This window comes from Sitophilus oryzae, unplaced genomic scaffold (assembly GCF_002938485.1).
Source record: "Sitophilus oryzae breed Bouriz unplaced genomic scaffold, Soryzae_2.0 scaffold_1870_pilon_pilon, whole genome shotgun sequence".
Taxonomy (NCBI): domain Eukaryota; kingdom Metazoa; phylum Arthropoda; class Insecta; order Coleoptera; family Curculionidae; genus Sitophilus; species Sitophilus oryzae.
In genome coordinates this window covers 1-15910 of record NW_022146580.1, presented here as the reverse complement: position 1 = coordinate 15910, position 15910 = coordinate 1, and the positions used below count along the sequence as shown (strand labels likewise).

General features: G+C 28.9%; 1 long non-coding RNA gene across 1 annotated transcript; it reads left to right on the top strand.

Annotated features, from left to right (window-relative positions):
- Positions 1 to 717: 717 nt before the first annotated feature.
- Positions 718 to 2263, top strand: LOC115883373. The gene is made up of 3 exons (XR_004050370.1): positions 718 to 1456; positions 1617 to 1749; positions 1881 to 2263. It is a non-coding gene; the product is annotated as an uncharacterized LOC115883373 (long non-coding RNA).
- Positions 2264 to 15910: the final 13647 nt, after the last annotated feature.

Here is a 15910-nt window from a genome sequence, read left to right as displayed (position 1 = left end):
GTTCAAGCCATTTAAAAATAAAGAAGAAGAAACATATGTTAAATCTGTGGTTGCCCATGTTTGCCCTTTAATATAAAAAGAAGAAGACAATTACATCTACTCTGTGGTTGCCGTTCTTTTAAGGCCTGAAATCCAAAAAAGAAGAAGAATGCAGGTGGCGCCATTGTGGAAAAAGTGAGAAAATTTGGTACTAAAATATACCCAAGGTTGCCAAATTATTAGCGAAATCCTGAAACTACTCTAAATCAATATTTTTGTAAATCTAAAATGAATTGAACCGTTATAAAATCATGATAAATCTAATAAAAATTATCAAAAACTTTGTTTCAGTACAATAAATAATATATTTTCTTTTATACACATCATCATTTATGCAACAAAAAATTATTCTGTTTTAAATGTGTTCAAGCTGACAACGTTGATATTCGACATTTTCCGTTGTTAAGGTCTATTTATAAACTGAAAACGTTGCGGTTCGACGTCCGACGTTACGGTCGGTAAAAAGTTTGTTTATACGCAGGATGTTTTCTTGATTATACATTTTTCGGTTGTTGTTGCGATTGACGTTTTACGTCAAAAATTAACCAATTTTTAACTTCGACAGGAACGTTGACCTTGAAACGTTAGTAATAGCCAATAGAAATAATCGCAACCGCAACGTCGAACCGCACCGTTTTCAATTTATAAATCGACCTTTAGCTGGCGTCGTTATGTCGTTCTTAAAATTTTTCCGGTGAAATTTGATAGAAAAACTGAATTTTCACTACACTATTCGAGTTTATTCTGCGCCTTAAGGCTGTGTTAAGGCTTGTTTAACCTTCTTAAAATGTAAGTACCCATTATTTTGCATGTTTTCTATGTTTTTTTTTAAGTATTTCAATTACATCATCAAAAACTGATGTATTTTTCCTATTTCCATAATTTTCTTTTTCAAAATCGAGTTAATTGGAGTATAGATACTTTCCCTGATGTCCCTATTGTACATTAAAAGTATTGTTACTTAGAATAATGCTCTATATTTAGAGCTATTCGGTATATTTTGAACCATTTTTTTGCCCAGAGGTTAAAGATGTTTTTTATTCCTAAAGATTTAGGTTTTTATTCGTACAGGCAAACGAGTATTTTCTACGTTGTTTAGAATAAATCAGTGTTAGTATACCTAAATGGGGGCCCATTCTAAATAATTATATAACACTTTCAGATAAAATAAAATATTAACACATATATAATAGGTACTATTGCACTATCGTCTGATTTTTGTTAACAAGTTTGCATCGTTTAAGTGTAATGTTTAATTAATATATATTTTTCTTTTTTTGGAAATGCTCCATGCTTGATGATACACACGAGCACATAAAGATCACCTAAAAGAAGAGACCTGGGTCACCTCTTGTATAATCCTGATGTTTGGCCATCATTTTGTTTTACGAGTTGGTCTTCCATTATCTGATTAAAAGTAAGTTTATTTTCAAATCAATTTGAATAAATTTATTAATTGTTTATTAATATACTAACTCTATTTTTTAAGATATATTTAATATTAATATGAATCAAAAGAAAATACACGATTATTATAGTACATAAAATGTAATATTGTGTATTTCTTTTTATTACAGATTTTGTACACAACAAATTGATAGATCAACCATCTTATTCAAGATACCATCAGACTAATTATATTAGACATTCAACATTCAACAGTGGAATGAGGATGAAATTCATCATTGAAGGTTAACTAAATAACTTTAGGTAAATTATACTAAAATGTTTTTTTTTCTTAATCAAATGTATTTAACAAATACCTAATATTATTGTATTTTGTAAAAAATGTAGATATAAATTGTAATAAAGTGTAATGCTATTTATTTCTTTTTTTACAGATGTTGTACAACAAATTGATGGATGTATACAGTTCCAGGGCAGTACATTTATCCTTTGACGAATATTGCCAACAATGCATCAGGACTTGAGTATATCAAAAATTGGTAAAATACATATATTTTACTGGTTTTTCATCAGTGGATTTCATCATTTTTAAATTTAAACAAGAAAAAAAATTTCATTGGGTCTCTGAGTTTATTTTTTATGGTTCCTTATTATCTTGAAGACAAATTCAAGCTATCTATTTTTAATTTCGACCAATTTTCTGCTTTTTGCCACTTCTTTTTCTTTTTGGTATGATACTATGTTCTTAAAACATTATGTTGTTCAATGGTGAACTGTCATTTTTCTATAATATCTTGACTCTCATATTTCTTCATTATGGGTATGATAAACATCATTCATCGATTCTATATTCAATTCTTCCATTGATTGTATTTCTAAGTCTTCTTTTATTTGTATTACTTTCTTATGGTGTCATTTTTCTAATACTTTTTTTGCTCTTTTAATTCCTTGCACAGAATTTCAGTTTTAATGGATTTATTTCCATGTCATTTTTTTTTGGATCATATGCCATGAATTTCTGTGATGTGTTTCTGATCAATACCTGGCGCATTCGCCATTTAGTAAAAAAACTGACGTCCACAGCTGATGTCACTTCTAGCTTTTCTAGTATTTTGCTAATGAATTTTGCTAAGTAACATCGACTCCAGAGCATCATAGCTAGCCTCCCCTATGAGGAGGAGACCCGGGTCACCCCCTAACCCTGATGTTCTGGCATCGATGACCTATGTAGCATGCATAGGTACCCAAGGGAGTCACCACCCTCTGGTTTACGAGCTAGGTGTTCTAACGCTAGAGGCTTCGGCCGGATACGACCTGGCACCCAAGCTACGAGACTTCTTCGTGCACGTATCCCGTGACGTCTCGACAGTAGAGGGGCGGGATATCGGACACATTGAAGATGATGAGGGGGTCCGCCTGTAGGGGGTCCCGGTGGATGTCCGCTCGATGGGTGACGAGGGCGACCCGAGACGAGGCTGCTTAGCTGGGATGGGAACTGACTGGCGAGGCTTAATCGTCGGCCAAGGGTTAAATCTGATGAAGGGGGGCGAACCTATATGCTTTGGAGGATTTTTTGTTCATGTGCTTGATGTCAAATTTTGACTAGATATTTCTGAGAAGAGGCTAAGCATAACTTTTTCTCATTTTTTCAGTTCTTATTGACCACATACCTCTTTATTTTTTAATATCATCTAGAACATTTTGGCCCATCTTGCTTTTGGCCTACCTCTCACTAGCTTTATCTGCCATGTTTTCCTTATTATTGGAATATTATCATTCATCACTGTCCTATTGATTGTCTTATTATTTATATACTTGTCTATTTTTTGTGTAATCCTTCTAAGAGTTCTAAGACATAATATTTCAACATTTCTATTGCCTGTATATATTTATTTTTAATTTGTTTTTATGTCATTATTTCAGTTCATCATATCTCAATTTCACTATTTGTCTACCATATTTTCTTCATTATGGGAATTCCATCATTTATAAATTCTATGATAAAACTCTTCCACTGATCGTATCTAAGTATGCTTGTATGTATATAATTACATATATATTTTTGGTATCATAATATTATATTCTAAATTGTCACTCATCTTCATGCATTTTTTTTTTTCAATTCCACATACCTCTGTATTTATCTCTCTCTGTGACGTTCTGTGTCAAGACTTCTCTAAGGCATTTTATTTCTATTGTCTATATAGAGTTGTAAGTTTGGAAACATTTTCATAAATTTTCAATTCCTCACACCAGACAGAGTAAAACTAAATATAATATTTCTTAAATATAATTTATTTTTCTTCTATGTTTGTTGCATTTCTAAATCTTTTCTTAAAATTTGTTTTATTGTTTATTTTACTGCTATTCTTCTAAGACTCCCAAGTTTTTGATCTCATTCCTATTGATGCCTACATAATTAATAAAAAAATAAATAATAAAATTGGTATGGGATATTGTACTGCTTTGGAACAAAGACTGCTATAACTACCCTTTTCAAGATGTAATTAGATTAACTAAATTCAACATTCAACAGCGGATTGAGAAGAAATTCATCATTGAAGAGGAAGCTAAATAAGTTTAGGTAAAATATACCAAAAGGTGTTTTTTTTTAATGAAATATGTTTGTTAAATACCTAATATTATAGTATTCTGTAAAATATGTAGATATAAATTATTAATTTCAAATGGAGTATATTGGCGCGCTGTTTACTGTTGTATAGGCAACTAAAAGTACATAAAAATTACATTATTTCTATTTTTAGGAAATAGAGTATATAGAGTTGCCTATATAGTGTTTGATTTTTTAATACTTTTATTGCAGAATCAAGACTTACAGGGTAGCCAGAGGGTAGCTAATAGTCCAGAAGAGTAGCTATAGAAGATTTAATTACTTCCACATAGACGTTAGCATGTCCGCCAACACCTTAGATTTTAATATACTTTTTATATTACTATTGTTAATAAAATGTAATGTGTTAATAAATAAAAAAGATATAATATAATCAATGATAGCAAAAAAAATGCCTTAATCTTTGTTTTAAGGCATTTTTCTTTAACACGGCAGTATATTATACCGTATGATAAACCGGTAAATAAAAAAATATAATTTAAATTATACCGTACGTAAAAAAAACGGCGTCAGCGATGGCTATGAAATGAAGATCGCTGTTATTTTATATGTAAAATTATATGGGGACTGTCATCGATCGTCATTTCCAAGCCAACTGGACGCCGTTTTTTTTTATCATACGGTATGTACGTTACTAGTAGTGTAAAGAAATTCATAATATAGCTTTATAACTTATTGCGTATAATTAGAATAGAATATAAATAAAAGCATTAGAATATATTATTAGACCTTATGGATAGCAATAATTATTTACCCTATCACTTGATGGTAACATTTTTAATGTATAAGCATTCAACATGAATGTCCTATTTGAATATTCTTTAATAAATATTTTAATATATTAAACATGTGTTTTACTTATAGCAAAATTACTTTACTATAACAATTAAAAGAATGAAATAAACTCTTAGAGCTTTTATTGAATATAATAAAAATAAAATAGCAACCTAAAATATATCATGGCATACTAAAAATATAATCGCAATAAAATATATCTATGCGTTAAGAAATATGAGTCTGAAAAATATCGTCTCGTTTCTGTTTAAAATGAAATTTTTGATGACAAAAATAGGCCAGATTTGCTTGCTCCGTGTGAAATTTTTCATCACCTCGAATAAATTTTTAACACTACAGAGAAACGCTGGATTTTGTTGACTCTAACACTTTGACCTCGTTTTCGAAATTAAAACGCTAATAACTCCGTAATTAAAAGAGCTATCGGGGCGCGCTTAGCGCCAATCGATAGAGAATTCAACCCTCTATCTGTAGACAAAATTGCAACCCCCTACGGCACCCTTTATTTTTTGGGCCAAAAATTTTCTAAGGTTAACCCCTTTGCTCATTTTTGCTCCAAAAAATAAAGTGTTTCGTAGGGGGTTGTAATTTTGTGTACAGATAGATGGTTGAATTCCCTATTGATTGCGACTTAGCGCGCCCCGATATCTTAATTAGTTTCTGAGTAATTAACGATTTTGTAAATGAGTCTAACTGTTCGAGCTCGTTGGCCAACGATTTCCGATTGAATTCAGATGACAAAAATATTTTTAAAAATGATCATTTTTGGTGCTAGATGTGACTGTTTTGAGGTAAAAGAAATTAAATCTTATAAAATATCGTATGGTTCTAGACTATGAAAGAGTGTGTATGTCATTAAATTAATACACTAATATTAAAGGTAACTAGATTAATAATATTTATTGAATTTATATTTAAATATTTTGATTAATTTATTGGCTTTGGCAGCCAGTAATACACATCTTCATCATATTTATAACTTTACATTAAAAACGATAGCGATCTTCATTGAATCACGTGAGCAGGACTATAGGTATGGTACATGGAAAATGTTATAAATAAAAATGCTGTTTTGTTGCTTTAATGTCTTATTTATTTGGAAGACATTTCTTTTTAATGAATATAAATTAATTTATTTTTACGAATACAGTGTGGTAAAAGTTACATCATAGAACATATTTTTATTTTTTCTTCTTCCTTATAAGCATCCTATTATATCTAGGGACTGTTTCAATATTGTACAAGCTCTTTCTGATTTCGATCACAATAATATTAACAATTAAAAAGAAAAGAAAACATAATCTATAATTTTCATAACAATGGCAATAATATTTTTCTTGTCCTTAGTAATAAACAAATCTCTTTCGGTACAAGATAATACGAAGAAATATCTTCAAAATTGTTGTTTTACGTAGCTCTTACATTGATCAAGTTTAAAATTATACAATATATAATCTAGCCTTAACAGAACACATCATTTGCTTCAAATGATAGAAATGTGTACAAGGGTTTGTCCTAAAAAAATTAAATTTATACAAAATATAATACAGTACAAAATTGTTATATATAAAAGGGCCCTGGATCATTATACAAATAACAATAAATAATAAAAACATCATTAATAGTTTTCATTATACAGGGTGTAAATAAAAAATGCATTTTTTAATTTTATTCTCTAAAACAAATAAAATTTTAAGACATGATTTTAAACGAACTTTTTTTTTACTTAGTTTTATATGCAGAATATGTTGCCGGATTAAAATTCGACCACCCCGTATACAGAGTGAACCAAACTCAACAATATTCATCTGAATGCCAATTTACACAAATGCATAATTTCACTATTACAATACGTACACCAAATTTGATATTTTTAATGCACACAATTTTGAAAAAGTTGATAAATAATTTACACCCTGTATAATATAAGGCCAAGATAATTTATTATCTAACAATATCGGATAATATACAATACAGAGGCCTTTAAAGCAACTATAAAAACAAAGTATCCAAAAGATTTTTGATTTTTGAAATTGGTTAAAATTATGGATATGTTGTTATGTGTATATAGAGTGGACACATTTTAAATGTTGAAAAATGAACCCTCAAGTATAATACTTGAGATTCCATATTTAAACATTCATATTAATCCACCTTGAACAATGTTTATAATTTTCGTTAAAATTTTACATGAAACAATCTGAGAAAAACAAAACTTGACATGAACACATACGAAAAAACCTTTTTTTAATTATTAAAATACGTTTATATCATTTAGCCTTATTGTTATGTCAAATAATGTATACAGTACCATTTGATGAACTTCCAGACATTTTTTACGGTCAGAGCAAATAAAAACAACGTTACAGTAGGCGTAGAAATAAAATTTAAGTTAATATTTGGCTATATCTACCTCTGAAGCTCTTAGCAATGTGTCTCTCGTGATTTATTTGAGATCTTTGTCAAATATCAGAGCTACAGGTAAAAATATAAGTATGTTATAGTTTCAAGTTTTTGTATGAAAGCCATTTATTTTGGTTAAAATATAATTTTTATGATTAAAAACGACGTCTAGTTGGTTTAGAAATGATAATCAAAGAACCAATCTTTCACCAATAAAAGAAACACTTAAAATAATTAGAAAATCATAAGATTGAGGGTTTTATCAATTTTTTTTTTCAGTAAATATCCATTAAACTTAAATATATTAAACCCTGAAAAGTCCCAAATAGTACTGTATACTGGGCGAAAAAGTACCCTACTAAGACGTTTTCGATTCTGCCTTAAGTGTAGTTTAAAAGGTAGTATTTACTAGCGAAATCGAATTCTACTGTTATAAATATCATAAAAAAATATGTCACAGTAAGCCGAGAAATGGTCTATAAAAAAATTCAGATGTTACATTGGGACGTCTATGAGATAGATAAATGCCAGGGGATGACATATACACATATAACTTCAAAATATATCTAAATTCAAATTTTAACGTAGAAAAAGGGTTGTAGCATAAATAAAAGCTTTTAAAAATAGGATAAAAATTTGAATTTCTGACAATATATTATGAAATCTAACACGTGATTTGCTGGACCTGTGTACGTCACGAAAATAGCGTGAATATTTAAATTTTTTTCTTTTATAAGTTTCGTATTGAAGACATGTTAGACAAACATATTATTTAATGAACCAAACTTTAGTTTGAAATATGTATCAGGTAAACACGAAAATATGATTTAGCACAAACTTATTTTTAGAACTTTAAATCGATTATAAGAACATGTTATCCATGCTCAAACTCAGGTGTATGCAAATAAGCATTATATTAGAAAGTCGCATGACTCAACAACGTAAATCAGCCTATGCGTTTCGCATTAAGAAAATTAATTTTATAACTTTATTTTTGCAGTTTTCTGAGGGCTTTTACTTACAGGAATGAAATAAAAATATTTTTATATAAATTTCCAAGCTATTTTCAACTTTTTTTAGTGTTATTTTAATTTTCTTTTGTTGATAGATATCTAGAAATTTAATTATAGACCATTCAAGGAAAACTTTGACTGAAATATTGATTAAAATGACAGATTGTTTAGAAAAAAACTACTTAAAATAGAGATAATCCGTTCGGTGATGCTTTCTCCTAACATATATAAAAAAGAAATATCTATTTAACATTTATACATGCATTTTTCAATCAACGTTCTTTAAATAGTTTAAAATATCTCAGATTTTCAGAAAAAAACTTTTTTTTTGGTTGAAGATTAAAAAATATATTTATATTAGATTATACTGAAATAATTTTTAAAGAAAACTACTTTTTATTTTAAGACAAACAATTTTTCTTCTTTCCACATACCGGAATACCAATTTTTAATTTTTTTGTTAGTTGAAATGAAGAGTATTCTCGGGCTAATATATTTTTGCACTGCAGATTATTTAAAAAACACTGTATACATTGTCACCTATAAGCTCCTATAATTGGTTTTTAATAAGAATATCTATTTATTTTCTTCTACTGCAAGAAAAAAAAATTGTATACCGGGTGCGTCTCAAAAGTGTCTCAAACTTATAACTTTTTTATTTATCCAGGTAAAAAAAAACAGATGTATGTTAGTATATAACATAAATTAGGATTGATTGACGTATTCAATTGTTTTTGGTTACTTCCTGTTTCACCGGAAATAACTACAACTTTTGATTTTTAAATGGCACCTTCGGTATTTTTTTACTTTATTTGATAGAAAATGATACTCTGAATAGAATGACATACATTATGGAGTCATTTCCAGTGAAACAGGAAGAGACCAAACACAATTGAATACATCAATCAATCCTAATTTATGTCATATACTAACATATTAAATCTCGTTTTTTATGTAAAAAAAATACAAGTTATAGGGGGGTGAGCCACTTTTGAGAACCCGGTATACCTGCCTCGATTTTTTAAAATATCGAACAACATAATATAGAAATTCTAATATTTCTGAAGTTGGTGTATACAGGGTGATCTTAATATGCCTAAATAGCAACTGAAAATGTTTTATGGAAATTAACTAAAAAAAACCATACTAAAACTTATTTAAAAAACAACCACATATTTTTATTTGCTTGTTGTTTGATGTGCTCATAAGGCTTAGATTTGAATACATGTAGAGGGTATTAATATTTTGCCAAAAAGAAAATCAAAACATTATTTTTTGAAAGAAGTTCTATAAAAAAATTGTAAATTTAACATGAAACTAGTAAAAACAGAGAACGATTTGGTGTAAACACTACAGGTGACACTGTATAAAGGGTTATTCACTATAAGTATCCCGTGTTGACATTTAGGCAAAATTTCTTAATGTAAAAATCTGAAATATTTATAAAAAAAACTGATTCTAGCTGTGAGTAATTCTGGGCAATTCTCTATAAAAATCCAATAGAAAGACACTTACTGTGAATAACCCTGTATATTTTCCGAAAAACAAAAAATACTTTAAACTTCAATCTTTCTCACTCTTACACACACATTCACATTTTGTTTACTACCGATAAAAACCGCGTTTTGTTTTCTCATCATGTAATATAAAATCACTGTATGTACAAAAAAACAATTATCATTATTATTATTACATCATATTATTATTTATTTACACAAATCTGTGTAACGTTCATCTTCAATGTTTTTGTTCTTTTATTTACCTATTATTAATAGTAATAATATTTAAACCTAATATTTTTTTCTTTTCATTTTATTATTAAAAATGTCGCCAGGGGAGTGGGAGGGAGGGTAGGGTAAATCAGTGGAGGGGACGATAGTTGCTAAGCGGTCAGGGGGAAATAATAAAAAATCTAGAGTTACGCCCATCACAGAAATTTGGTATTCACCTTCATCTAAGGTCGAGCCTTGCAATTGTCAAGGCCTATGGAATCTGTAAAATAGAAAAAACAGTATATTAGATGGTTATCTAGTAGGCAAATGTAAAAAAATTAAATGATTTGTTGAAATAAGCTGATAAAAATGTCTAATGAATATCAAATTTTATCTATGCCCATTAAATTGACTACAATAAGATATATGTATATTCAGTAGGTCTGAGAATAGGTTCTATATCCCATGAGTGAAGGGTGCAGTTTTTATTTTTTTTGTACGAAATTATTTATTTTTATTTTTTATATTATGTTGCATGAAAAATACATGCAACCTAAATTTTCACCCTTCTACCATCAACCTCTATTTTTTAATAGCGTTATTATTAATTCAATAATTTGAATTTAACATCAAGTTGTTTGTAGCGTGCGGTAGATCTCGGCAAAAATTGAGTGAAATAATGGAACAACTTTTCGCTAGTAAGTAGACTATATAATATACATATGTAGTAAACCGATCATTTATGAAATTCACTTAAATTAACTAAATTATATATTTTTTCTTGCATTTTAGCTTTTATTTATTACTTGTCAAAGATTAGATGTCAAAGAATTTAGATACGTTAATTTGACTTACCTGCTTCCAGTAGCGTATCGGATGTTTGTGTTAATAAATACTTATTATAACTTATCTATTTTTATTAGAATTATATATTTTTGTAACAATTTTAATAACTACCAACATTTATTCACAACGTAAAATAAAACAACAAATTATTGAGTCTACCCCACGTCTACCCTACATCATAGTTTTACATTTTTTAAACAAAATTAGAACGACACTGATAAACCGGAATTTAAGTCGGCCATATTTGAGGCCCATCGCGGTGTACCTAAGATTTTTGATATGCTCCTTCCTTGGTCTTCTTATTCAAAGGTTGGTATCTATTTTTTATACCCATGAGTGAGAAGGGTGCAGTTTTTTTATTTTTTGTACAAAATTATTTATTTTTATTTTTTTTATATTATGTGGCATGAAAAAATACATGCAACCCTAAATTTTCACCCTTCTACCATCAACCTCTATTTTTAATAGCGTTATTATTAATTCAATAATTTGAATTTAACAACAAGTTGTTTAAAAAATTGTCAGAATACCTTAAATTGAAAACGTGAGTATGATTGGGTATACAGGGTGTTTCAAAAACCATGTGCCGTCTCTCGTGGGGAGATTCCTCATGTAAAAATAAGATTTATTTTTCATATCAACATAAGTCCGATTCTGCTTTGTTTCGTCGCTACGGGGTGTTAAGTTTTAATAATCTTTCAATTTATTATAATTTTCTTCTAAGTAATTTTAGTGATTCGAATAAAATTTTGGGGGTAAAAGTTACTATAAGTGCTACATGATTTAATACTAAAAAAGTGTCGATAAATTCATCAGGGACGTGCATATGGGTTATCACTGTAATATTTTTCAAAAAAAAAACATGTGCGCCACTGACTTTTTTCTTTTGATATCAAAATTGTGTAGGCCGTTTAATGCCAATTAAAAGTTATCTCTTCATATTTTATCGAACTCGGCCTCCTTCATGAGATAAACGCAATTTTATTAATCACAATTATTAACATTAAAATAAAAATAAAATTAATAAATTATATATTTTACCTTATTTATTATTAGATATTATTACTATTAGTTATTGGTTATTATTACTATCAGTTTAACCTACAACAATTTCAAATAAAAAGATAATGGTATTTAAGATAATTGCGAAGAACCTAATTTTAAAAACTTTTAACATTCTGTAACTCTAAAACTATGCATTTCCATACTAATGTTTATAGGAACTTTTTTTCGTATTTTCGTTGTTGTCGCCCGGCGACGTAGGTTTCTTTCCGAGGAACCCGACAGCGGTCGGTGGCAATGCTATGAAAGAAGCCGGCATCTTTGATTTTTTGCGGAGTCAGATATAGATAAGGACACATTATTTTTTTTATTGAGGTGCTAGTATTTACACAGAAAAATACATTATGAAGGGCGCTGTTGCCATATTTTTGGTATTAGTTGATATTAGCAAAGAATATTATTGTTTGGCTTTAGTTAGTTAGGGGATAGTATGACTATATATTCTGCATTTTTTTATTAATATTCTGTTGTTACACTGCAATAATATTTTGTTATTTTGGATGTAGGAAAATTATTTTTTAATGTTTTTAGGCAAAGACTGGTTTAATAAATAATAATAACAGTAATAATTTGTTATACCTATTAACAACAAAATTTAAAATCATTTAATATAAATATTTTTTTTTTTAAGTAGTAGCAAAATATAAACAAATAAATTAGATGTCAAAATTATTTATATTAGATCCTATTTAAAAATAATATAGTCTCTAAATTTTGTGTGTGGCAACGTTAATTTATTAAATAATAATAATTACAGAACTAATTTGTTATATTAACAACAAATTTTAAAATCATGAAATATAAACATTTATTAATTTTCTAAGCATGCAGTGTAATGGAAGGAAAATATAAATAAAAAATTAGAAATCAAAATTATTTATATTAGGTGCTTTATATTACTATTTAAAAATTATATTTACTTTTACTGGCATTTACTTTAAAAAACAAATGAAATATTTCTTCGCAAAAAACTACATGTAAGAGAATTAGCATAAACAAAATACAAACATCGTTAACTTTTTTTTTAAATTGGCACGTGTAAAACTTTCATTTTAATTTTCTCACCCCATAGTTTGAGTTCGATAACCGCATTTACTTAACCACATTACTCAATATGATTATTAAGTTCAACTAATTCATATTATTAAAACATCTAATCTATTTAAAACTTTCGCAAGTTAATGATATCAACATTTTTTAAAGGTTGCTATTAGACTTGGACCAAGACAAATTAATAAAATTGCATTGATCTCACCAAGGAAGCCGAAATTAACAAAATATGAAGAGACAACTTTTAATCGGCATTAAGCTGCTTACACTATTTCGCTAACAAGAGAAAAAAGTCAGTGACGTAGTATATGCTTTTTTTAGAAAAATATTCCAGTGATAACCCATTATGCACGTCAATGGTGAATATTTTGACACTTTTTTAGCTTTAAAATATGTCGCATTTATAGTAACCTTTACCCTCAAAATTTCATTCGATACGCTAAAAGGTACTAGGAAGACAATTATAATGAATCGAAAAAATATTAAGTCTTTAACACCCTGTAGCTACGAAACAAAGTCCAACATAACTCCGATTCTCGGACTTATGTTGATAAGAAAAATAAATCTTATTTTTACGTGAGGAATCTCCCACGGGAAATGGCACATGTTTTTTGAAACACCTTGTATACCGGGTACAATTATTATATTAGTATACCCAAATTTCAATATACCAGGTACTATTTTCTGATTCTTTCTTGATACTGATTTATTTTAAAGATATATCTTATATCTCTCTTACATATCTTGGTCTTATTTGGATAAAATTTGATTTTACTTTTTTGAAAAACGATTCAATATGATGAATGATGCCGTACGTCAGTAGGTCGTACTAAAATTGTCTATAAGCAGTTCGAAACAGTACATAATATATGTTTGTGTATATCTGTGTGTATATTATTCTGATGTGACTAAACAAAAAGAAATAAGTTAGTAATGCTACACGACACAAGTATGGCGTCGATTTGGTAAGAGCTAGGTACTAAGGAAAAAAAATAACTAAAAAATAGTGAGAAAAAGTACTTATTAAGGTCTATGTATCGAAGTTTTGAAGTGGGAATCGGAACTAAAGTATTTTGCAGTGCATATCAAAATGTAACACTTAGATATATTTTTCGTTGATTATGAAGCCTCTCCTGTGAATTTAAATTGCAGACAATAACTGTCATTATTAGGTATCCCCTAGTTGGGCAGATTTTAGTATACCATCGCTAGGCTCAATATGAATTCCAGTTGTATTTGTGTTCACATCTCAGAATAAGAGTAAAACTTCATCCAGTACCTCGAAATTTCACAAGTCGTTCTTTTTATACGTTACATCACATAGAATTTTTCTCTTATTTTGATCAAAATAGAGTGTATTTTGATAACAATAGACAGACGTGTAAAAACACCAGTTCAATCTCTTTTTTTTTCACTTTTCAATTATATTTGGCGCCCAACGTGGAGCGTCAAATATAATAGATGTGTAAAATAATATTTTATATAAAAAATTGGGGGTGCACTATGTGCGCATCTTACTAACAGCTATTAAATTGAAGAATTTGAAGGACCTGTTTGAAAAAGTGTAGTTTGAAATGTTGAAAAAGTAATAAATGTAAAATTAATTTATATTTTTTTATAATTAATGTATTAAAATATCAATATTTTTGAAAAATACGTGGACTGCTCACAAATACACGTCGTATCACTACGTATTTCTAAGCCGTAGGCTGTGTCTCGCCTGCCCGTGAATCACGGCCTTTTTACTCCCAGCCTGTGCCGTTACCACTTTTCGTCTCGCTACCTCTTGTGTCACGACTCGCTAGCTCGTGTGTCACGGCCTTGTGTAAATAAATAAGTGGCAATCTAGCATTTCTCTGATTATATAAATATAAAAAACAACTACTACTAAGTCTAATCAGCGAAAAATATCATTGTTCATAAGTGAAACATTTTGATTTTACTTTAGGCTATTAAGTGACGTATAATATCTCTATTTGATTTCGACAGAGTGTTTTTGAAATGTTAATTTACTTGATCAAAGCGGGTGCGGAAGTAAAAACTCTCAACCAACAAATTATAAAATAAATCTAATCATTACTGATGAAGCGTTGGACTTGCGCAAACGTGATATTCGACGTACGCTGCCATTTAGAATATTTGAAACTACTTGAAAATTTTAACAGTCCAGAAAAACTAAATCCCGTAGTTTTTCAGGTAGAATTCAAAATTCAAAAAAATGCATTATTTAATGTAATTTTTATCTTTTTTATGAAAAAAAGCTCATAGCAAGACAAATTAAATAAAAATATAAAAGTCTGAGTCATATTTCAAAAATGGCAACTTCCAGCAAAAAACTAGTTACGCCACTGGATCCTACGTGAAAAACTCTACAAGAGACACAGTTTTCATCTTTACAATAAGTTATAAGATAGCCAAGATACGTAGGGGCTTGAAAATGCAATATTTTCAAATTCGCCCTGTATTTCAGGAACTAAGAGGGCTAGGACAAATCTGTGCGAAGCATCTTTAGTTAAATAAATAAGTAACACAGTGGTGTGAAAACCACATGATATATCTTTACTCAAAAACAAGAAAACCCATAAAACACGAAAATGGAACACTTATTTAAGAGACCTCCTGTATAATAACCTTAAACATTTATTTAAACAATTTTAGACTATATACCTTAAAAATTTGAGGCTTAAATATTTGTTTATCATGAAATTCTAATTGCTACAAAGCGAAAATTTTTAAGTAATTTTTAAATAATCTGATACAGCAGCGTATTTCTGTAAAATTATTTCTCAACTGTTTTTACTTACACGATATAATTTTTATTCGTCAAACCAATGGAAACCCATCAATTTTTTTAATAAAAATCTAACGCTATCCAACAATGTAAAACATGTTTTGTTTAAAATTGGGCTTTACTGGGGCCCTAGCCCGAATCACCACGCCCGGCCTATGGA